We start from the raw sequence: 24,408 nt of genomic DNA on the forward strand, positions 1-24,408 counted from the left end.
ATTTTTAAGTAGAAGTAATTTCCAAATCTGTTAAACTTTCTTGAACAAGTTGATTAAAAAAAAAAGTGTTTTCCAGTGGAGTACCCCTTTAAGGTTATATTCTAGTCAAAACTGATTCTGTGTAATAAATAGTGCAGGGCCTGAGGGTAGGTGCAGGACACAAGGACTTTGTTTATCGCTCTTTAAATCTTTGCGTCGTGTTCCACCTTCTCTGGCTTCACACGATCTATAAACAGTGTATTTGTTTTGTTCCTTTAGTGTAGGGTCACACGTAGCGCATCCACAGCATATTTAATGCTGCTGGCCCCCCTCCAAACCTTACTGCCAACACAGGGCTGCCATCAGGTAGCCCTGTTTGTCTACTCATAGGAGAATACACATCTTATTTGATAAAAAATGGACATCCATTGTTTATACACCGAATAATCCTTTGCTTGTTGCAACTGTGGTGACCTAAGAGTCATTTTGTGGGATACATACAGCCAGAGGCGGCTCTAGACTTTGTGAGGCCTTAGGTGAAACTTGAACACAAGGCCTTTACTGACAATATGGGACAACATAAAATAAAATAAATAATATAAAATACAGCAAAATGTCAGACGCTATAAAATCTACATATATCTTCTATACTGATAACAGATAAGTGAGATGTCACTGTGGTGCCAGTGAGTGTAACAGGAGTACTCACCACTGTGTGTCGGGCCAGCAGGGTGCTGTGATATGCAGAATGGGAGCAGCAGAAACGGGACCTGAAGGGACCTCTAAGTGACAGACAGGTGTGCTCCCTAAGGCTCTGCGGAACCTTTCTCTGTCGTGCAGCTCTTCACCTGCAAGCCACCCACTTCCCAGAGACTCCTCGTCTACCATCTGTATGGATCCCTCCTCTTGATCCTCCGCTAATAGGTGCCCTTACTGCACCCCCACATACCATTTGGTCCCCCAATATAAATGCTTTCCTTCTCCTCTGCCCCCCACCTTAAAGACCCCTTACCCCTCTTAAAGACCGTCCACTCCTCCTGTCCCCCCCTAAAGACCCCCTTCTCCTCCTTTCCCTTCTTAAATACCCCTTAACTCCTCCTGTACCCACTTATATGGAGTCCTCTTCTCCTGTACCCCCTTATAGAGCCCCCTTCCTCTCCTGTTGTACCCCTTCTATAGAGCCCTGTTTTCCTGTACCCCCTTGTATAGAGCCCTCTTCTTTTCTTCTCCTTCTGCACCACTTTATAGATTTCGGCCTTAAATACTTGTCCTTTTGCCCCCCCCCCCCCTTTTTTTTTAATATTTCCCGTCTCCAACTTTCTTTATTTCTGTTCCCCTGCAGTTATTGTCCTCTTACCTGCTGTCCGATGTCAATGCTCTCTGTTGCAGCAACGCTCAATCTTAGCTTCGGAGCCGCCGCTGCCGGTCCTCCTCCCAAACCGGAGTCTGTTCTAGTGCAGGCCGTGCATGATGAGATGACGTCATCGCGATCGGCCTGCACTGTAAGAGCTGCAGAGCTGTGATAAAGTACAATACTGAGTGGCGATGGTACATTTTACGCGTTGCCACTTACCTAATTTGCCCCCTACGAAAGTAAAGTATTTGCGAGGCCCTCACAAATGCGAGGCCTTAGGTAGAGTCGCCTCTCCATACAGCAACACTCATCCAGGACTCATTTTTGTTTCCTTCTATCTACCCATTATTGGATTGAAAAAGGCTGCTTCTCATATCAAATTTTTTCTGTCTTTTTTATTTTACAATGTGTGAACATAGCCTATATTATATAGAAATATTCGGGCATGCTCCATCCGATACTATTTTTGGTTTAACAAAGTAAGGGTACGTTCACATGCTGATAACTAGTAGCGGGTTTCCCAATGTGGCAAATCGGCTACGAGTTATGCTACCATTCATTTTTATGGGTTGAAATGAATGGTAGCGTAACTTGTAGGGTATTTCCAGCAGCGGGAAACTAGCTGCTAGTTACCAGTGTATGACCGTACCCTAAAACGGTCTCCTTTGTCTGCCCTGTCAAGACAGTGTCCTGATGGATCTTTCTTTTTTTTTTAAATTTTTTTATATGTACAATTCCAGTCTTTGCCAAAAGGATGCTACAGTATAGGCATTCTTTGCACCATCCTGATTAATTTAGAAAAAAAAAGTGTTATGTGGACGCAGCTTTATTGGGCTAAGTTTACATTTGTTTTGGAGCTCCATTCGAAGGACTGTAATGCAGATTCCGTTTGTTTAGCAGGACTTCACTAGATAAGTCTGCTTAAATCCTGCTAACTAAACAGACACCAGACGAAACAGGACATATGCCATTGAAGTCAATGGAATCTTTAAGGATTCATTGGTGTCCATTGTGCAACAGACTGTCCAGCTTTGGTTTTTGTTTTGTTTTTTGTTTTTGCCATTGAGCAGAATCTGTGAAAGAGGCCCTGGACAGAGCTCTAATGCAAATGTGAACCTAGCCTAATACTGCTGACCACTGGGGCCCTATGGAACGTGAAAACATGGGTTCCATTGTCCTCATTTGCTGCAGAGATATTAGTCTGCTGACACCTGAACATCACCACATTGTGGTTTGTGTTTTGCATGTTATATCCATTTAATTTTCAATGCCAGAAATTACCAATGTTGTAGAGACCCAGCCATTTCTATCTGTGGTGCTACCTTCTATTTATTTAGCCATGTTTTTGCCATATATCCCTGAGCTGTGCTGGATTAGCACTAAACATAGTTGGGATATTGCATTTCAGCATAATAAAAACCCCAGAGCTGTGGAAGGCAGTGAGTGATTTTTGATAAGGCAGACCGTAGATTTCTGGCCTTATAAACTGCAGTATCTGTTTGGATTGATCGCTTACTCAATCACGTATAGAAATTGCTCTTAACATTACATTTTTTTTTACCATTTTCCAGCTCTTTCTTGAATTGACTGCTTTTAAATGAGGATAGCCAGCAGGCAATATAGATATGTGGTTACAACATGCATTTGGGGAGGTAGCATTATGGGAGGGCCCTAATCCTTGTTAACATGAATTATCTCTGCAGAGTATGCCGTGGTTAGTCCATGACAGCATCTCCCCATCCGTGCTGTACTCCAGCCTTTCACGGCTGTGTGCAGAGGCGCTGCCTGCTTTATTATGCCCCTGGTGGCCCATTCTTGTATTTATACACACTTCCTGCCCTGTCCCAGGAGCATAATTATTTCTATTACAATATGCTACAAAGGCTTATCTAGCCCGATTAACTCGGCACTTGCTTTCTTTTAATAAGTGCTTATTTATGAAGTGTAAAGAAAATGCCTTTAAAAGGTAGAGCTTCATCGAGCAACATATATCTGGGCTGCTACAGAATTAAAACTCTCAACCATGGCACGTCTAGTGATGTCTTAGCGGTTTATGAATAAATATTGGGAGCAGTACTTTGCTTAGACCCCCCCCCCCATCCTTTAAACACATTTGTAAATATGACGATTATTAACCTGTTCACTGCCAAGATATCTGTCCCTAATGTGTTTCTCTAAATAAGGGCCCCTAAAAATGAGAGCTGGAAGTTTTTGTTGCTATGGTCTTTTCCTTTACAGCGATGTTTTAATTACTATGTCATTATTATTTTGCTGCCCGACTCAGGAGTCATTGGGATGGTTCCTGAAGATTTATTCCTACCCCACCAGACTTGATAGATTTCTCCCCTTTTGGGTACATGAAGAGGCTTGCAGAGTTAGCCAAAAGCTGAGGTTCAGGCAGCATAAGTGATGACTTGTTCCCTTTTAATATAAATCTTTAATATTTCCTATAATATATAAGTAGGTTCTTATTTCTGATCAAGATACCAAATTCAGCTAGTTTGTCTTATAGCTGAATTTTATGGATATCTAGGCAGAAGGTTCCCATTGACTAATTCATAGGGAAAAATCTGCTACAACCCTGATAGGCTTCGTTAAGTGGAATGGTAACCTGGAGGAGGTCGACCTTGTAGTTAGCAATGTGAGGGCTAGGCATTTCCCAGCTCTGTGCTCCCTTTGTATAAGCTGCTTCTGAAAGTTTATTGGCCAATCGGTGCACATGAGGCTTTTTGATTTTTTTTTTTTGGGGAATAGAATGTTGAAGGGAGGTCAGACATATACTGCTGGAAATAAACATTGGCCTCCGTAGGCCAGATGAAGTGCACTCACTGCGCGAAACCGCCGGCAGTCGCCTCTGAGCGTCCCGCATATGAGTAAAGATTGAGATTACGATTTCTAATGTGAGTGCTGGAGACTTTCTATTTTATGGTATATGCATAATTCTACTTCCTTATGTCTATGCACCTCCGTTATAGTCGGCTGCAAAGTTTAACTGCTTACCTACCTGCTCCACCATCACCCAGTAGTCCTTTTTTGCTCATTTCAGATACCTGGTGCCGCTTCTACCACTGCCTTTTATTGTTGATATTTTATAGGTTTGCCGCTGAGTTGAAGGGGTAAAATTGACATACTAGAAATTTATCACAAAGTGAATTGGTTTACTCGCCTAGTGCATAAAACAAAAATTTTTGTTTTGTTTGTTTTAACCTTTATTTTTACTCCACATTACTATTTACCTAAATTTAATATTTTCTTCACTTTCCAAGAAAAAAGTATTTTGCAATGTACCTTGATCTATGTTTTCTGTATGTTGCATTTCCTTTTTTCTTGTAATCCGGCAAGGTATTTGTAGCAATTTTTCTATGCTAAGAAAGATTTTTGGTGTTTTTGTCTTGGGTCTTACGCTGGGTTCACACTGTATTTATCAATATCCTTTAGATACACCTGACATATACCTAAAAGGGATGCTGATAAGTCATACATAGATTATCATGTTAAAAAGAATGTATTCTTTGCATACTTTCGGTAAACCTAGTAAAGATGCTCATGGTTTATGGCAGTTTTTCAAGATGAGAAAAAGGTACCTTTAAAACAGGATGCCCATAGTGTTGGTTTTGACTTCTGTCTTACAAAATTATCAGAATCCACCAGGATCCTGTTCTAAGCAGGACAAAATAGGAACCTCCATCATCCTGTTCTGTAGCATGTTTTAGTGCTAAATATCCCAAACATGTTATCCCTGTATAGCCTAATCCTACCACAGGTGATGTAACGTTCCTAAAAATGTTGCAGGTAGCCATAAATGTGGGAGTCAGTACATCTTGACTAATGTGAATAGACTGTATGGTTTGGTGGAGGGAAAGAATGGCTGTTTTGTTTTTGGAAATGTCGGTATTATTATTATATTAATAATAACAAAGTGATTTTTTTTTAACTACAAATAAGGAGGAAACTTTTCTAAAAGTACCTTGTATATGTATATTTTCCAAATAAAAGCAAAATCAACAAATACAGGAGAACTTTCACCAAATAACAGATTTATAATCTATGGGCAGCATTAAATCGGTGAACGTCTAAAAGTGTTCAACAAATGTAGTTCAGTGTAGTTTTGTAGTTTTTGACTGGTGTAGAACCTGGCCTCTGAGGCTTTGTGTGTTTTTAAAATTCCTAGTCAACATAACATGAAAGACCTTTTAAGCTGTGATGATCTGCTTTGGCACTAGAACTAGAGGTGTTGTGACGATGACTATGTATGTCACCTCTGACCTGACTCCTGTAAATACATAACATTTAAGATGCTTCTTGTCCTACGCATTCTACAGTATATACTATATTATGTACTATAATTTCCTGTTATCACAGCCATTGTTCTGACATTCCAGGCAGTGCAAATATATTTACCGTACTCTATAGTTTGTACTCTGTAATTTCAACTTTCACCTGTTTCTGCAGGTGCAAAGGGGGAAAGAAATTAATATTTTTAGGTATATGTGGTAAACCTTATTGGTTTGTGCTCAGTGAAGTACTGCAGACCTGAGAATTTTATAGTAGTCCAGTCCACCTTGTGACATGATGCTTCAACAATAAGTTGCACAGTGACAAAAGTATGACAATTCCATATCTTTTTACTATGTTATGATAAATCACACGGAGTGCAGATACATATGCAGTATGCTAAAACTCACTCTTTAATAGAGGCTTCTGCCAAAGGATCGCGTTCCTGTGTGGTCATCTATGTACTCTACATGTATGCTTCCATTCTAATGGTGCCCAATTATTGGTCCTCTCTGCTTCTTCTGATGAAGTGCTGCCTTTGCAGGATCTGTCACTCAGACTGTCAATGGAGGGTCACCACTCATCTGGAGGTATATAGAAAAACAAACAAAAAGCTTCGCCCTGGACAACTACTTTAGGAAGCTCTATGAGCGGGGATATGGAGTTAGTAAGCCAGACTTCTGACTCTAATTTTCCACAAGCCAGAGATGTATTTGGAAGATTTCCTGAATCCTGATTCCACAAGTCCGACTTCACAGCGCAGTGAGAGAATTAGTCCTGTCATTTAAAGGGGTACTCTGCCCCTAGACATCTTATCCCCTATCCAAAGGATAGGGGATAAGATATCAGATCGTCAGGGTCCCGCTCTGTGCGTAATGACGGGAGATAAGGGGGATGGAGCAGCGTGACGTCATGGCGCCGCCCCTCGTGACATCACGGCCCGTCCCCTTAATGCAAGTCTATGGGAGGGGGCGTGACGACCGCCACGCCCTCTCCCATAGACTTGTATTGAAAGGGGCGGGCCATGACGTGACTATGCTCCGGCCCCTGTACCACCCATTATTACGTGCAGAGCGAACTCGCTCTGTGCTGTAATAGTGCGGTGCCGCAGCGGGGATCCCAGGGGTCCCCAGCAGGGGGACCGCGGCGATCTGATATCTTATCCCCTATCCTTTGGATAGGGGATAAGATGTCTAGGGGTGGAATACCCCTTTAAGGTTGACTAAGGCTTAGTTTTACAGGTGCCATATTGTGAAGTGTAGAAGGGCAGGAAAGTTCTAAGAGTAAGAAGCCGAAAATGATACGGTCTTTAAATCAATGTAGATTTTGTTACTTTGTCAGATGGATCATGGTCCTGCCTAGGTGGATAAGAATTAGCTATTGCTTCAATAATGCAAATGATTCAGCTATTCAAACTTTAGGGATGATAAAGAGTTCACAGCATGTTTAGATGTGAAAATTATTTTATATTGTGATTTCATTAAAAACACATTTTCAACAGTATACAGTAGCAGTTGTCTGTGAAGCTGTGAAGATTAATAGTATTTGCATGAAGACCTAGGCATTGATTTACCAATGTTTTCCCAAAGTTTTTCCTCGGGTTGTGCGCACAAATTGTGTTGCACACGGCATGCGACACAAGTTGCAACAATCTGCGCACAAAAAAATTCAAAGGGCATCTCAAAACTCTCCAATTTTCCAGAAAAAAAAACCCAAAAAGGGGTTGTGGTCCCGACAAAAGGGGAGTGCCTTCGACAGGTTAGAAGAAACCCAACATAGTTGCTAATGTTCCCACATGAAATGTGGTGGATTTGAGCTCTGGAAAACCCGATGGCCCAGAGTAGTTGTAAAAAAGAAAATGTAGGGAAAAATGCAAAACATAGGAAAAATTTGTAAATACCATGGGAAAAAAATCTGTCAGGAATCAAAACGCACAAAGAAAACTACACTCCAGTCTTAGTAAATCAGGGCCATAATATATGTACACTACCATGTGATCAATGCAATCATAATGAGCATTGTTTACACATAGTGAATAAGTGTAGAGGCTAATAGCAAACTAATGAATAGCCTTTGTTGTAGGGGACACTTATCACTGTAAGGCTATGTGCCCACACAGCCTTGAATGCACACTAACACGTTTTCCTATTCAATTTAAAGGTTAAAAAAAGTTTTTGTTTGTTGTATGAAAAAATATAGCCAAAAACTCTGTTCACATATCCTTACATATATTGTATGCTTAATTTCCGTCCGATTCTGTTGGTTATTTTATTAGTCTCTTCTTTTAGGTTTGTGTCACAAATTGTGCCTCTGCTGGATATTACATTTTGTTATTTCCTTGAACTGGATAAGGTCTATTATGGGTTGGTTGTTCTATGCACTGAGTGCATTGCATTTTCAGTATCTTTTTGGTCATTCGTGCCATTTACAATTGACCTTTTACAAACCCGTTGTGCAGAGCAAGGTAGACTCAAAGCTAGCTATAATACACTGCTCAAAAAAAATTAAGGGAACACTAAGATACACATCCTAGATCTGAATGAATGAACTCATCGTATGAAATACTTTCATCTTTACATAGTTGAATGTGCTGACAGCAAAATCACTCACAATTTATCAATGGAAATCAAATTTTTCAATCCATAGAGGTCTGGATATGGAGTCACACTCAAAATCAAAGTGGGAAAACCACACTACAGGCTGATCCAACTTTATGTAATGTCCTTAAAATAAGTCAAAATGAGGCTCAGTAGTGTGTCTGGCCTCCGCGTGCCCGTTTGACCTCCCTACAATGGATGGAGCGAGACATGATGTCCCAGATGTGCTCAATCAGATTCAGGTCTGGGGAATGGACGGGCCAGTCCATAGCATCAATGCCTTCCTCTTGCAGGAACTGCTGACACACTTCAGCCACATGAGGTCTAGCATTGTCTTGCATTAGGAGGAACCCAGGGCCAACCGCACCAGCATATGGTCTCATAATGGGTCTGAGGATCTCATCTTGGTACCTAATGGCAGTCAGGCTACCTCTGGCAAGAGCATGAAGGGCTGTGCGGCCCCCCAAAGAAATGCCCCCGCGCACCATTACTGACCCACCGCCAAACCGGTCACGCTGGAGGATGTTGCAGACAGCAGAACGTTCTCCATGGCGTCTCCATGCTCTGGACACTACACTGACAGACACAACAAACCTTCTTGCCACAGCTCGCATTGATGTGCCATCCCGGGTGAGCTGCATTACCTGAGCCACTTGTGTGGGTTGTAGACTCCGTCTCATGCTACCACTAGAGTGAAAGCACCACCAGCATTGAAAAGTGACCAAAACATCAGCCAGGAAGCATAGGAACTCAGAACTGGACTTTGGTCACCACCTGCAGAACCATTCCTTTATTGGGGGTGTCTTGCTAATTGCCTATAATTTCCACCGGTTGTCTGTTCCATTTGCGCAACAGTATGTGAAATTGATTGTCAATCAGTGTTGCTTCCTGAGTGGACAGTGTGATTTCACAGAAGTGTGATTGACTTGGAGGTACATTGTGTTGTTTCAGTGTTCCCTTTATTTTTTTGAGCAGTGTATATTGTGTATCAAGTTTGCCCATTCATTGTATACTGGGAATTTTTTTGCCTTTTGTGACTAGCAGGGTTCATGTAGCGAATATGACCCCCTGAGCCTGATGCGCTCTCTGGCTTTTTCGATACATCCTACCTTCTATGAATACTCAATACCATATACCTGATTTCTATAAATGCAAGTAGCAAGGTCTACTAGATCCTTCCTGTTTAGCTGACTGTTCTTTAAGGACCTTCTTGTATCAGTTCAGCATCAACTGGTTTATGTCCTGCTTATGTTTGCTTATAAAACTGTATTTTTTATTTTTTTTATCTGTACCCCCATTCTCAAACAGAAAGGCATGTCTATTGCTGTCCTCAGTCCTAAAGAAAAAAATTACATTCCTGCATTAAAAAAATTTGCAGTTATGAGAGTTGTACAAAAGCGTAAACCCTATAAAACTGGTATAGTTTAATGTGGCTGCTAACACACGGAGATATTTAAAAAAAAAATAATAATTAAATTGAAGTTATGTTATACCATATGTATTTCAACCTATTGTGCGTATGCATGGATATACCTCAACCACTGTACTAGAGCCCTGCGTGGGACTGTATACTTAATCCCGCTCCAGCTGGATTTCTGACCATAACTGCCCGCTCCCACAAGGTGTGTGACCAATTCCGCTCGTTCCTACAAACACTTTTTTTGGTTTTAGAGAGAGCCCCCTGCACATTTTATTTCCCACCTAGTAATGTTCTGTGACCACCCTTTCCCGAAAGTTTAATATCAGGTCCAAACAGCCCTCTACACTGTAACAAACAGTTTAGCATATAACTGCTATTTATTTAAAAGGGTTTACTTGGTGGATCACCAGAATAAAAGAGAAAAAATGTAAAGAAAATAAAATATCAAATGTATTTTTGTATTCATATATTTCACATTAATATTTACTTATGGCTGTTGTTCATGCTCTGCTGTATTATCTTTTAGTGATGTTGCATCAACCTTAAAGGGGTACTCCAGTGGAAAACAATTTATTTTAAATCAACTGGGCCAGAAAGTTACAGATTTGTAAATCACTTCTATTAAAGAATCTTAATCCTTCCAATACTTATCAGCTGCTGTATACTACAGAGAAAGTTTTCTTTTTGAATTTCCTTTCTATCTGACCACAGTGCTCTCTGCTGACACCTCTGTCCATGTCAGGAACTGTCCAGAGCAGGATAGGTTTGCTATGGGAATTTGCTCCTGCTCTGGACAGTTCCTGACATGGAAAGATGTGTCAGCAGAAAGCACGGTGGTCAGACAGGAAGGAAATTCAAAAAGAAAATAACTTTCTCTGTAGTATACAGCAGCTGACAAGTAATGGAAGGATTAAGATTTTTTTAAATAGAAGTAATTCACAAATCTGTATAACTTTCTGGCACCAGTTGATTTAAAATAAATTGTTTTCCATCAGAATACCCCTTTTAAAGGGGTACTCCGGTGAAAAACTTTTTTTATTTATTTATTTTTTTTTTTAAATCAACTGGTGTCAGAAAGTTGAACAGATTTGTAAATGACTTCTATTAAAAAATGTTAATCCTTCCTGTACTTATTAGCTGCTGAATACTACAGTGGAAATTCTTTTCCATTTGAAACACAGAGCTGTCTGCTGACATCATGAGCACAGTGCTCTCTGCTGACATCTCCATTTTAGGAACTCTCCAGAATAAAAGGAAATCCCCATAGCAAACATATGCTGTTCTGGACAGTTCCTAAAATGGACAGAGATGTCAGCAGAGAGCACTGTGCTCATGATGTCAGCAGAGAGCTCTGTGTTTCAAAAATAATTTCCGCTGTAGTATTCAGCAGCTAATAAGTACAGGAAGGATTAAGATTTTTTTTAATAGAAGTAATTTACAAATCTGTTTAACTTTCTGGCACCAGTTGATTTAAAAAAAGAGTACCCCTTTAAGCATCATCTTTATTGCTTTGTAGTCTTAAAGGGAAACTTTCAGGAGGATCAACCACACTAACCTGAGTATACAGGGTTATAGTGTGGGTGACTCTATTTCCAACTATTTTTACCTCATCTAAATCAGTCAGCCGTTCAGAAGATGGATCCATGCTAATAGTCATGGTATCGCCCCCATTGCTAGTTTCTGCAAATTAGCATAAATACATTTTTGCTCATATCTTCTGAAGGACTGGACGGATTTGGAAGAAGTAAACCGACTGAGCACAGTCAGAACGGCAGTGAAAAGGGAAATGGACAGATGAGTATTAGTTATTTTGGCTGCACCAGGGGCATTTATTTACTTGTGTTCATCCACCTAATAATAGAGGAAATGATTAAGGGTTAATCTGATCTTTGAATATATTAAGTATTGTATGAAATAACAACATGTTAAACTATGTTAACTTTCTTGTATTTTTTTCTGAACAGCTTTCAATAAATGAAGGAAATTAATGTGACTGTCTAGGACCTGGTCAGCCAATAAGAACATTGGATTACACTGCAAACCAGAATAAAGTGGCTTGTAAAACATAAAAAGAAGTTTTTGTGAGGATTCCAAGCAGAAGTCTTTAGTAAGTTGAACTTCTTACAAAGTAACTACAGCATACTTTTGCCCTTTTATTATTTTCAGTAAGAAAGCTGATTTTAAAAGGTAAATGTCTCTACAGAAATGTATCTGTCAACTGCCCGTGATAGTATAATCCTTACAACTTCTGGTTTCATCACTGGAAACTATGAGCTACTTAAAACTACATGTGACTATATTACTTCATACTTTAAAGGAGAACACCATGTTGCATGTCAGCCTTCTTGCTTTGGAATAAGCATGCACATATCTCTTCTCAGCTAGATATTTGGAGATGCACCTTTCATATCTGCCACAGAGAATATTTTAAAATCTCAGTTCTTCTGGAAACAGGTTTTGGATTTTACCTTTGTGCCTCTCTGTATATTGACCCTGGAAACCCAAGGTTTAAAGATTTTTAGATATATTGACCTTAAATTACAATGTGTTCTGTGCTCCAGAAAATTGCTTTACCTTGTAGCTGCAGCAAATGTTAAGGCACTTTTCTCTCTTTTCATTCTCTATCTAGAAAATCTAATTTATCTTTAAGGCTTCTTTTACACTGACATTGTGACATGGCAGTGCGATGGACGTCAGGGAACACTGGAAGAATAGCGGGAGAAAAAATACATCATGCAACTTATTTTTCTCCCTCTACTCCCGTCAAAAAAACAATGGTGCCCGATGGACCCCATAATAGTAATGGGATCTGTCGGGACCCGTTGTGCCCCATCCGGATAAGGACGTTAAAGGCACACAAAAAAGAGTGCCTAATAGGGCTTTTCCGACGGGGCACAACGGCAGTATGAAAGGGGCCTACAATGGAATGGGTGAACAAAGAAAGAGAAGTGGAACGTTTCTAACACCAATGGGAAAGCTTTATTAAAAGCCACCTATTTTTAGGAAGACAGGCTGTAAGGGACTGCTTTGCCATGACTGGAACATGTTACGTAGCAATTACTCTGTTTCATGTTGGTAAACATTAGGAAATCACTGGTCTACATTGTGAATCCTTTGTATTCCAACCTTTTAAAAGTATGCACCAACATATTCATACATGACACTGTGTGTTTTCTCATCCTCATACTTAGTTGAACCCTTGCATTCATCCAGCCACAAAGCTGGAGGATTCTGACGTATCAAATAGCTTAAGGCAACCCCTTTTAAATCAGTTGTTTTTGTGAGCAGAAGAGTTAATACCTTTTTATGTTCCCCAGACAACTCCTTAAATTTATAAGCCTCCTTGATCAGATCACCAGCCAAATCTTATTTTACTTCCAGAAGCACTGGCCAGCCTTTTCTTTGCCTTGGCAAATTCAGGACGACAGTCGTATTATATGGCAGCTATTTGGATAAATGGCCCAAGTCCACCAGATTGAGAGACACCACTTGACTTGGCAGCTCTCCCTTCTGGTCCAGAGCAGTCCATTGGGCATGTAGACAGGGGTTGCCTTAGAGCTTTTCTTGAAGAGTTGTTCATGTTTTGCTTACTTTTTATTTGTTTTCCAATGTGAGGACCATGTAAATCAGTTCCCCGGCAATTTAGGGATGGCTGCAGTTAAGTTAGGCTTTAAAGTGGATTTGGAGCCAGACATCTTATGATTGTGTGTATTTATTTCCAATAAAAGTTCTGTGACACTGCTCCATACCAAGTAGAGATAATATTCGATAGCAAAGCCTGGTGTCACGTTCACTTTAAGAGATGCAGCTGTTTCCTACATTTTCACTCCAGCATGGAACAGATACAGCTGCCGCCAGTGCTTGTTTAGCTCAGTGCTTCCACTGCAGACAGCTTAGATTCAAATTTTTTTATGGAAATAAATCATCTACAAAACATGGTCTACGTCATTGCTGGCCAGTGCAAGCCTGAAATCTGACCCTGCTCTTACCTCCAGTTACTTTAAGCTCCTGCTTGAGGATCTCTTTATACATGGGCAAAAGCAGATCATGATGTTTCTTGACTCTATCAAAGCTATCAAGAGAAACCTATTGAGTCTTCTTTTCCTTTAATCTAGCGGCCCGTTACCCACACTGCTGCTATGTCTTAGTGGGGATTGTACATGTACTATTAAATGGTGTCAGAGACTGATTGATTTCACAAGAGGTCAGCCTTCATGCTTCCCACAAAATACAATGCAGCTGCCACGCACTCTGCATGTTATCTACCCTTGGCATCACTCTACCTCTGTCTCTTGCTCTTTGTTTTGCAATAGTGATGTTTCTGGGGCAACACTGGTGTTTAAAACATGAGACCATGCCTGGCAGCCTATCCTGTGTACCAGTCTGGAAATTAGAGACTTTTAACCCCTTCTGGGAATACCTGAGTCTAGATTGTGCCCAGGAGACTACTCATGTACTTCATTAAACACTTTCGGGCTATGCATGTGTATATTTAGGTTGAGTGTTTCTGGATTCTAAAAACTATTTTTCTGATGATGATAAAAAGCGCAGTGATATTGTATTTTTTTCATTCCCCCATTAAAGCCAGTAGGGGTAAGAAATTGCAAAAAAATAAAGTTTGCAGTGCATTACCATTCTTATTAATTGTTATCCAATATTCCCTATTGTAACATATTCTCTATTCTTCGTGGACCTTTGTGGCATCTTTACCATATTGAAGGTTAATATTTGGATGTGGATTTTCCAGGATATTTATTATCTGGGTATAAATGTTGTCTGTTGTACTTTTTTCCTTTTATTTTTTTTGGAAGCATACCGATTGTTTTAAAAGATTTAAAAAAATCTTTTGTTTAGCCCATCAGAGTAGTGTCAAGGGGATTTTAGTACTCTTACTGCTGTTCACCCCTCCATTTTAAATTCCCTCCACTTCAGGGGCACCAGAGTTGTGCTGGGCTTGGGACAGTTGTCAGGAGAGCACCTACTCCTTTCTATTATGCCATTACATACTGCTAGTAAGAGTACACTTTACTGAATAGACTGGTACTGTGCTGTTGCATAATTTACAGTATACTACTATAGATGGCATTTGGAGGGAGCTAGGTAAGCAGATACGGTACTCTCTGGCGTTGTAAAGTGCTATGGGAACAGACGTGAAAGAAACAGTAGCACAGCAAAGAAGGGGCTGCCCTAAGTCCTGATCTGCTTCTCAGATGAGAGAAGCCTTGGTTTACCTTTTAGGGGCAGTGTGGATCCTCTGGAGGATAGAGAGGAACTCACAGCCCTCTTTCTTTCTCTCTCCTGCACATAATAATAGCTAAGCCTCACTCCCACTTCCTGTGTTTATCCTGGTGGTGAGACCTCTAGTGGCCAAGAGTTAAGAGCTTTTATTTTGGGGGTAAGGAATGATTTTTCTTTGTGATTTTCAAACATATACATATGGCTATGCGTTGTAAACCTTGTATACTTTCTAATTGTCTGTTTATGTGGTACAAGAGTATAATTACTGTTATGCTTCGTAATTCTATAGTCACTCTAACAGTGGAAAGTTATAAGATGCTCATGGATACGGTTATGTGCAGAGGTCACATGTTTTTTTGCATGGCAGCAATAGATTTGTTTTGTGCAAAGACACTTTTACATTACTGATTGTTTTTGACAGTGAAATGAGACGGCTTAGAGCACATCAGACTTTGACATCTGCAGCTATTGTGGACCAGATGGACACATGCACACAGAAGAGCACATTAAAATGCTATCGTAGTTGTATTAACTCTTGCTAGATAAAGCATAACAAAGCTGCTTTATCATTGTATCTTGTTTTTATTAGTATCCTGGCTACTTGGGGGCATTTCATTTGGTTGAATATGTTATTATTTCACTTCTTTCCATGTAAAGTTTACATACAATTACTTCACTGTGCATTTTTTTTATATTGTCAACACGTTCCAGTAAATGTTTAATTAAAAAGTGTTAGATGGGATCTTGCTTTCGGTCCAGTTTGCATTAGACAGAGTTCACATCTGAATTATGCATTATATTGTTCCTTTTTGTCATAAGAGCAGAAAAGCTAAAATGGATGCTGGATCTATAACACTGTGGCCACAAACAGTGCTTGACAAACCCCATTGACTTATAATGGGAACCATCCACTACGGTCATGGTGTCTGTCAAGGAAGAATTGGTTTGCCTGCTGTTGTATTCTTCCAATTAAACATATCAAAATTTATGACAGTCTCCAGTGCAGATGCGAAAAGAAACTTAAAATTGTGTTGTTTGAATTTTATTTTGGTAAAATATTTGTAAATATTTGAATTCCCCACAAATTAAAAAATCTGGATTGTCTATTCTTAGAACCCTGCATTGTGCTGCCCTTTTATTACTTCTCCTGCAAATGTATTTATACTGAACCTGAGTATTACCATTCCTGTCAATGTAGAATATTACTACACATTGGGAGAGATTTATCAAATCCTGTCCAGAAGAACAGTTGCTGAGTTGCCCAAAGCAACCAATCAGATTGCGTCTTTCTTTTTTCAGAGGCCTTTTCAAAAATGAAAGTGATCTGATTGGTTGCTATGGGCAACTGGTTTTGGTAAATCTCCCCCATTGTGTGACAAAATTCAGTTGGTTCTGACAGTGTTAGAATGCTATTAAACGTAAAGTTTTTGTTACATTTAAAAATATAATGAGACACGTAAGTATTTGGTAAAGGGTACTGCGCAAACCCACAATAATGTAAATTACATCCAGCATCTAATCAAAAAAAAGATAGAGACTTTGTGCTCAGGACTTGCAAAAAAAAAACTTAACTTTTACTAGGTATAGTTATGTTAGTAAAAAAAAGATAGCAAAACATATTGGTCCAAATGTATCCAGATACAGGAACCCACTAGGTTCTGCAGGGCCCAACCAGCCCAATGGTGCCACACTTGCAGGGTGCTTAGCGGTAATAGAAGTCCACAACACCCGTTAAGTTTTAAGAAATACCTTACACGCCCAATAGTTAAGAAAAAAAAAAGAAAAGTTGCAAATGTTTTAAAATAGTAAAATATTAAGAAACTGTAAGCACCTCCTCTTCAATTCTATGCTGATTCAGTGCTGATGCTTTGGCGGACCCCTACAGATATTTGTTAACAGTCTGCCAGGGAAGAGCATACCATTTGTAATTGTCCACATACCACCTTCTCTTCCTTTTTTTTCTTCTTGTATTTAATGAATTATTAGTTTGCCTTTATTCATAAGCTCTGAAATGTTTGCCCATTTCATAGGACAGACCATTTCATCGCCTCCCTCAGAAGTCGTTATGACCACACAACAGCAATTTGTAGCGCTTCCCTAAACTGCCTGATCAATGAATACGCTTGAGTGAAGTCTGTCTGAATGCCGCTCCCTCTCAGTATTTTTGGACTTGCCTTATGCAGTCTCATTAGCACCTTCACCAGGTGTAATCTCTGTTTTACGTGAAGAAGCGCGAAAGGTGACAGGCTAAAAATAACTGTGAATATCGCCGTAGTTTCTGCCGGCTTGTCACAAATGTGTATTATCACTGCCATTTTCCTTTAGTAGTAAATATAGCTCCGTCAGGAGTATTTACAGAGGCAAATGAATGAAACTCCTTGTTATAAGCCATAAGTTTAACTCACGATGTGAGATATAAGGAGGTTTGGGCTTGATACAGGAGACTTCTGCAGCACATGCTTCTAGTATATCTAAATGTGTTGTCAATAAAAGATAGCAAAGTTTCTCAATTTAGATTTTTCTGCCCAAAAGAAAACATGGCATATCACTATATAGAATATGCAAGTTTAAGAACGCAACCTTTATACTAAGAGAAATGTTTTAAAGGACTCTCCACAGCTGGAACTGGTGATAAAAGTTTGTGCCCTTATGTAATGTTTTCTTTAGTTTAATACAGTTTTGTGACCCTTTTTTGGCTCTCCTTTGTGGAGATAATTTTTTTTTCCTGTGCAGTGAGCCACATTTGAAACCTGTTTTTAATATTTAATGTGAGTGTGTGATTACACCTCTGTACTGGTAGAGCTCAGCCATTCACTAGATCTACTCGACTCTGAATATACATTCAGAGATGGAATACATTGCTTACCTATGTCTGTTACCTATAATTTTCTTTTAATATTTTTACTTAGAAATCAATAAATCGAGCTACTGTTTGCTTAGGTTTACCTATGCCGAGCCTGGCAGGGTAAATATAATTACAGACAGCAAAGGAAATTTCTGGTTTCTCATGGATTTTCATGTAAATCTATCAAGGCAGCTACAGGTTGTGTTATGATGTAGCTTGTGTCTTCATAGACTATTGCAGATTATTGAACAAATGAGTGTTTCTAGGAACGCTTGTTTCCAATAATCTGTCTGCGTAAAAGGGTCATCAAATGTGCGTTCATTGGCAGATATTATATTTTGTAATATAAATTAGCGCTATCTGCTGCACAAGACCCATCTATACGGGCTCTATACTGTAGGCTAAGGGTTAATATACAGTGATAGGCTGTGTTCACACAGCTTTATAGAAAAAATAAAAAAATGGAAAATCCACATGTAACATCTTACAGAGGGTGAAATCTGCAACAAATAGAGCTTGCTGCAGATTTTCTAATGTTCAAATTTTTTTTGATTTTTTTTACACTATACTTATTTATTTTAGTAAAACCCCAATAACTTGTATTGTATTGATTAAAATCAGCAACTAAAAATTCTTCAATAAATATTGAATGTACGAAGGCTCTATGTGTCTATTGTCTATACAGTTTGACAAAATAATTGAATCAGATAGTTATATGCTACGGAGTTGGAATTGAATTATTTACTTCTAAAACTTTTTGTATTGGGCCCCAAGAGCTAGAATGCAGCAATTATGGTTTAGTGACCTAAGTCCCCTGTCCACCCCTCCCACCAAATCAGTTGGGGTGAGTCTGATGCCAGCTAATGCAACCATCCGACACTTGAAAAGTGCCAGATAGTTACTAACTATGCTCGATTACAGAATATGCCATAAAATGGTGGAAAATCTCTTTAAATTTGAATATGGAGGCATCATTTATTGGGACTAATAGTTTTAATACTATGCCTAGTGCCTAGGTTATGGGTCCGTGAACATGGCTCCTTAAATCCTCCCCCAACATATTATTTGCCTTCTGCCATATTCTTGTGATCTGTATCATCTGACTACACAACTTTACTAGAGGAGGGCAGGTAATGGGGAAAAATTATGTTTTCAGGTACCATATTGTTCTTTGTAACAGTTTGTAGTTGTTTTCTATTTTTATATTGGTTATATGTGTCCTTTGGGATGACTGTAGCTCCTGACCATCATTCGGTATCCGCACCAAACTGTAGCTCTCAAGGTAAGAAAATTTAGGAACAATTTCAGGGCTAACCAAAGTGATATTTACAATGTCCCAGGCTTGGCAAGAATATAAATAACATTATGATAATATAACAATTTACTATGTGTTTTTTTTAAGTTATGTTATTCCATTAGCTTGTTCTACAGAAAAGCAGTTAGCGCTGGTGGTGAAAAAACGTTTCTGATGATACTTTACGGTTACCATCCTGCACTGTGTAGATTGTCTGTCTGTCAATTTTATATGACAGTGAATCCCCAGCTTCATGTCAATTGCTGTCACTTATGCTTAACTATTGTACAGGCGTTTGATTCCCTTGTCGAACTAATGTGGTGTCTCAATTAGCAAAGAAGTTCTGGAGACCTGGCATGTCCTAACAATATATGATGAATTTATTATGCGCACGCTCTGAGAGAAGTTGGCAGAGACAATGATCCAATATGGCCTCTCTAGTCCTGACCTTACGAAAGAGGTCAATGGAGCAGCTGTAGAAAAAATAGATTTTTTTACTTGTCAAACTAGAAAAGAATAGTTTCTTACATTTAACAGAGAATAAACCATGTTTTTATGTCATGTACTGCACCCCAGTTTGGTTATTTCAAGTATGGGTCTTGCTATTTGTTATCTATGATTAGAAAAAAGATCTTTTTTTCCCCCCCCTAAAAACCTTTTATGTCCCAAGACTAAGTCTGATTCACTTCATTCACCTTTTTGAAGTAGATTGTAGTAACTTTGATACTCTTAATGTTCGTAGTCTAGAAATGCAGTATTGTGACAGTTTTTGGTGAATTTTCTTGTGCCATAGCCAGAAGCATATGCAAATGGAATATAAAGGAAGAATTTAGGAAGGGAGCAGCTCATGGGCAGCTACAGTATAGCCAAAAAAATGTGCTGTGCTGCTTGTTGCCATGACTTACAAATGTTTTGTTATTGGCCACTCTATTTACCTGCAAAATGGTTTTTATTTATGATTACACAAATTTGAAGTTTTACCCACAGATTTGCAAACCATACCAGTTGCTTACCAGCAGGGCCCTCAGTAGGGCTGCAACTAACAATTATTTGGAAAACCAATTAGATGGTCGATTATTGGTAGGATTCGTTGATTAATCTGATAATAGAAAATTGGGTTAGAGGACCAGGAAAGTATTAATGGGAGGAAGTGAGGACCACATTGTGAAAAGTTAACAGGGGAAAATAAAGGGCACGGCACCTGAAGGGTTAACAAAGGGTAAGCGCTAAGGGTCAGCAACTTAAGGGTTAATAGGGAAGAAAAGAGGCAAAAGCACCTGAAGAGTTAAGCTATGAGCCTTGCTGCAGGGGAAAAGGAACAGTTTACAGACTTTCATGATGGCCATCCTCCCTGCACCAGGAAGAACTGTCACTGCATGAATGATGGAGACCGGAGCATTTGGCTTCTTGTGACCTGAGGTGCCAAGGACAAGGAGGCCGCGCTGCTTCCGGACTGCTGTTCAGGCAGCGGTGCTTGGAGGTAGGCTGCAGGTGTTGCAGGCCAGCAGCATCTTCAAAAAGCACCCAGAGGCACCGGTAGGTAAGGCTCCGTTCACATTTCCATTGGGATGTTCCTATGTGGATTTCCATCGGCAGTTTTCGCCAATCACCCATTCATTTTAGTGATTCTACCAGATCTCCGACTGATAGTATTTAAGTCAATGGGATCCGCCATGACCCAGTGCAGTCTGTTGTGTTCTGACCCCAAACAGACCCTTAACAGAAAGGAGCACAATGGCAATGTGAACTTAGCTTAAGGAAAGACTTGGGCTAAATGGCTGGGAAAGTAGTAAAAATAGTAGAAATACTTTATTACGAGGCCAGACCCTCCTAACGACCAAGGCGAGGCCCCCAACAACCAATGAATGGATATTGAAAATCGTCGACAACGATTTCCATTATCGATTTTTATCACTAATATCAATTTATCATTGCAGCCCTAGTCATTGCAGCATCTGCTGTCCTTTCTGCTGGAACAGTTTCTGACTTCATTAAAGGGGGATTCCAACCCAGAAAGAACCCCCACTAAGGGGAGGGGAGAATTGTCAAAATCACTATAACATCACTTGGTTCAAAGGGCCACAAACATCCCTATTCTTAAGAAAACAAAACCCTTATGTTAATTTTAATTCCATAAAAATGTGAAAAATAAGTGGGATAGATTAAAATCCCTAAAACACACCCCAGTATCAATGCACAATATGAATCATATGTTAGGTGCACCTTAATTTAAATATAGAGACATAAAGGGATATGTGGTAGAGTTCTATAGAATAACGTGACTATAATGTTAACTTCCCTGTATAACGCCTATCTCCCATAATTGCTAGAAGTTACTTTGTATAAGGCTGCATTCACATCTCTGTTTTACACTACGGGTGCTGGATCCGGCTGGGGGAGGGGCAAACCGGGCTCTCCCGTACCCCAGCCAGACCAGCGATGAACTCCATTCACTTTAATGAGTCAGGTCACAAAACGGGATACGGGTCAAAAATGAGCCGACCGTAGTCACCGTTTGACTCTGGTCGGCTCATTAAAGTGAATGGAGTTCAGCGCTGGTCCGGCTGGGTTACGGGAGAGCCCAGTTTGCCCCTCCCCCAGCCGCATCCAGCACCCAAAGTGTAAAACCGAGATGTGAATGCAGCCTTAGGAAGGTTTCCTGAGCATACGGGTGTTTGGCCCTTTTGGCTTTCATTGAAAGGGGTATTCTTACATAAAGTTAAAAAAGAAAATGCTGCAGAAGCATATAGCATTATTTGTCTGTCTTCCCCGGTCCTGAAGCCACCCAAAATCTATTTGTTGTATGGGTCTATAGTCCTCTCTTCCCATTTTAGGTAATCATTGTACTTCTTGGTTGAGCAGTTGCTCAGGACTACAATTCCCAAAATGCATTACTTTCCCTCAGTTCATCACAATCCTCCCACCCTGTCTGCTTTCCTTCCACAGCACCATGCCAGTTTTCCCACTCAGAGCTTCTGCAGAACATTACAGTACTTAGCAGATTATTGCTCTGCAGTCAGTAAATCTGCAGCACCTGCTTCAGTCATTCCATGTCTGCTCCTCTGCTTGTGGCATTGTTCACTACAAGGTAGCATGATATATGTATAAAATGGAGAATGTGATGAAGGGCTGGTCAGAGGTGATGACAGACATCAGAAGTCAGGGCTTAGAGATGAGATTCAATCACCTCCTAAGACAGCAGAGGCTGATGGGGGATGGGGTTAAGAACCAGGCAACTCCTGAGTAGCACCACAACAAAAAAAATGAAAGAACTGAACAACTTGCTGTTATGAGTATTTTAAGCAAAAGCATGCTTTTGAAAACTCCAGTGAAAAGACACGACAACTTTTTCTTTTACTATCAAACATTGGAAGCTGCTCATTGAATGGTCTACTATTTGGCAAATGTATTACAATCATATTATGTCTCATAGTATATCACATTATTCTGTTTAATTTTAGTGCAGTTCTAGTATTCAGGATTCCTTCCCCAGCCATCTTTTTATTCTAGACAGAGCCATCTGACTGTGACTCCCCTAAACCTGATTTTTTACGTTAGTAAATGGCGTCAGACCCCTCTTTTAGCCAAAAATGTCCTATTACAGCATATAAAAAATATTTTTCTAAACCAAAAGTTTTTCCTTTTTAATGTTATGACCTGGAAGAACAATATTTAGAAAATGAAGTCTGTTATTTGCTGCCTCTGAGAGATTCCTTACGAGTTTTGCTGGCATTATACAGTATCACTTGCTTTTCACTTTTCAGTATTGGAGCACTTCAAGAGTTAATTGGAAATCTCTCTGTCTCTCCCCCTCATTTATTCAGCTGTTTTTCAATGCACCATTGCCTCAAGCCCTTGAGTCCTTTCATCAAGGCTCTTGCCATTCTGTGATCTGCAGCGCTGTATATCAAGCTACTATTAAACGCAGGCTGGTTAGTGTTCGGAACCTGGCAGTGCTTTCTCTCTCTGAGGAAGGAGGAGGACTGCGGACAGACAGAACAATGTGTCACCTTACAGCTGCCATTTTGTGCTTACCTAGATCTCGTAAGGCCTTGTCCCTATTGTTATCTCACATTTAACACCTTTACGCTGTAGTAAGATATATGCATGGTGACACACTTCTACACTACATACAGTAATATACTCTAATTTCAAGAATAAATGTTTGATGGATTGATAGGACTTTGCTTACACTATGAATTTTAATGGAAGGAGACTAGCTTGGTGTAATCAGCCTTCTGTGCTGAATACTCTGAGAATATATATTAAACGGACAGTTCAACTAAAGACCACCATATTAAAAGTGTTACTGCCAAAGGGAACAGCTATCCCAGCACAGCACCCCTGGAAACAGATCTGCAGTTAAAATGTAGAATTACATGTTGTCAGATGAATGGTTGTACATCTAATACAATGGCTTCTTAAATGGGCACTCTCATTAAACCTCGTTTTTGCTATTGCACTCCTCATGGTAAATAAAAACGTTCTAATTTAATTTGTTTAAAAACAAAATAATTTTCTACGTTTGAGTTTAAAAAAGCTGCCACTAGGTGTCAGTCACCCCCCCCATCTCTTGCACAGACTTTGGACTCCTGCTGGCCTGGCAGCTGATGGACTTAGCCAATCATAGCTGATGAGCTTAGCCAATCATAGCTCATTTCACACTGAACTGCTCTAGGTTGTGTGTAGCAGAGTGAGGGAGGAAGTCCTCCCCTGTATGGCTTCAGATGATGTCACACCTTTCTGTATTTCTAGAAGTTATAGAGAAGCCTACTGAAAAAAATGCCATACAAAGAGCGTACATTTGTTAATAAAAGCACTGATGACAAAAAAAAAAACACTACAAAAATGCAGAAAGCCAAACTGCTGTGTATGTAGACTTATCAATATGTTGCCATAGAGTTTAAAGGGGGTATTCCAGTTTTTTTTTTTTTATTTGATTATGCTAAAGGGGCTGTAAAGTTAGTGTACTTCATTATATAATGTCTGTAACGGTCTCTAATGGCTGGTCTCTTATTCTTATGTGATCTTTGCACTGGATGTTCATTTTTAACAGCATACGAAATTACTCCTGTCTCGGGTATTTCCCGGGATGCAGTACGGGCGAGACCTGGCATCACTAGTCAGGTGATGACAGGGAGCTGGTCTGCTTCAATGGGTGGAACAGCTGGAGGCACCCTGATTAGAAAGCACTGACCTTTTTCATTGAATCCAGCTTGTTTGTTGTTCAATGGGTGGAGTGGCTGATATGTGTGAGGTAGGAAAGTGGAATTCTGGGATTTGTAGTAAAAAAGAAAACTTCAGCAGGAAATACTGAGGTTCACAAAAAGAAAGCTACAGCTTTATGGTAATCTCACAACACAGCCATTTAACCAAAAGACAAGTGCAGATCCTTCCTAAGCATGT

General features: G+C 39.8%; 1 protein-coding gene across 6 annotated transcripts in view; it reads left to right on the forward strand.

Annotated features, from left to right (window-relative positions):
• The window catches only part of ZMIZ1 (zinc finger MIZ-type containing 1), a 348,947-nt gene that overhangs the window by 64,609 nt on the left and 259,930 nt on the right, over nucleotides 1-24,408 (forward strand). For all 6 annotated transcript variants that reach the window (XM_056531358.1, XM_056531360.1, XM_056531359.1 and 3 more), the window contains exon 2: nucleotides 11,590-11,732. The gene's annotated coding sequence lies outside the window, so the exon portion shown is untranslated. The remainder of the gene's footprint in view (nucleotides 1-11,589; nucleotides 11,733-24,408) is intronic.

Source organism: Hyla sarda, chromosome 7 (assembly GCF_029499605.1).
Source record: "Hyla sarda isolate aHylSar1 chromosome 7, aHylSar1.hap1, whole genome shotgun sequence".
NCBI lineage: Eukaryota > Metazoa > Chordata > Amphibia > Anura > Hylidae > Hyla > Hyla sarda.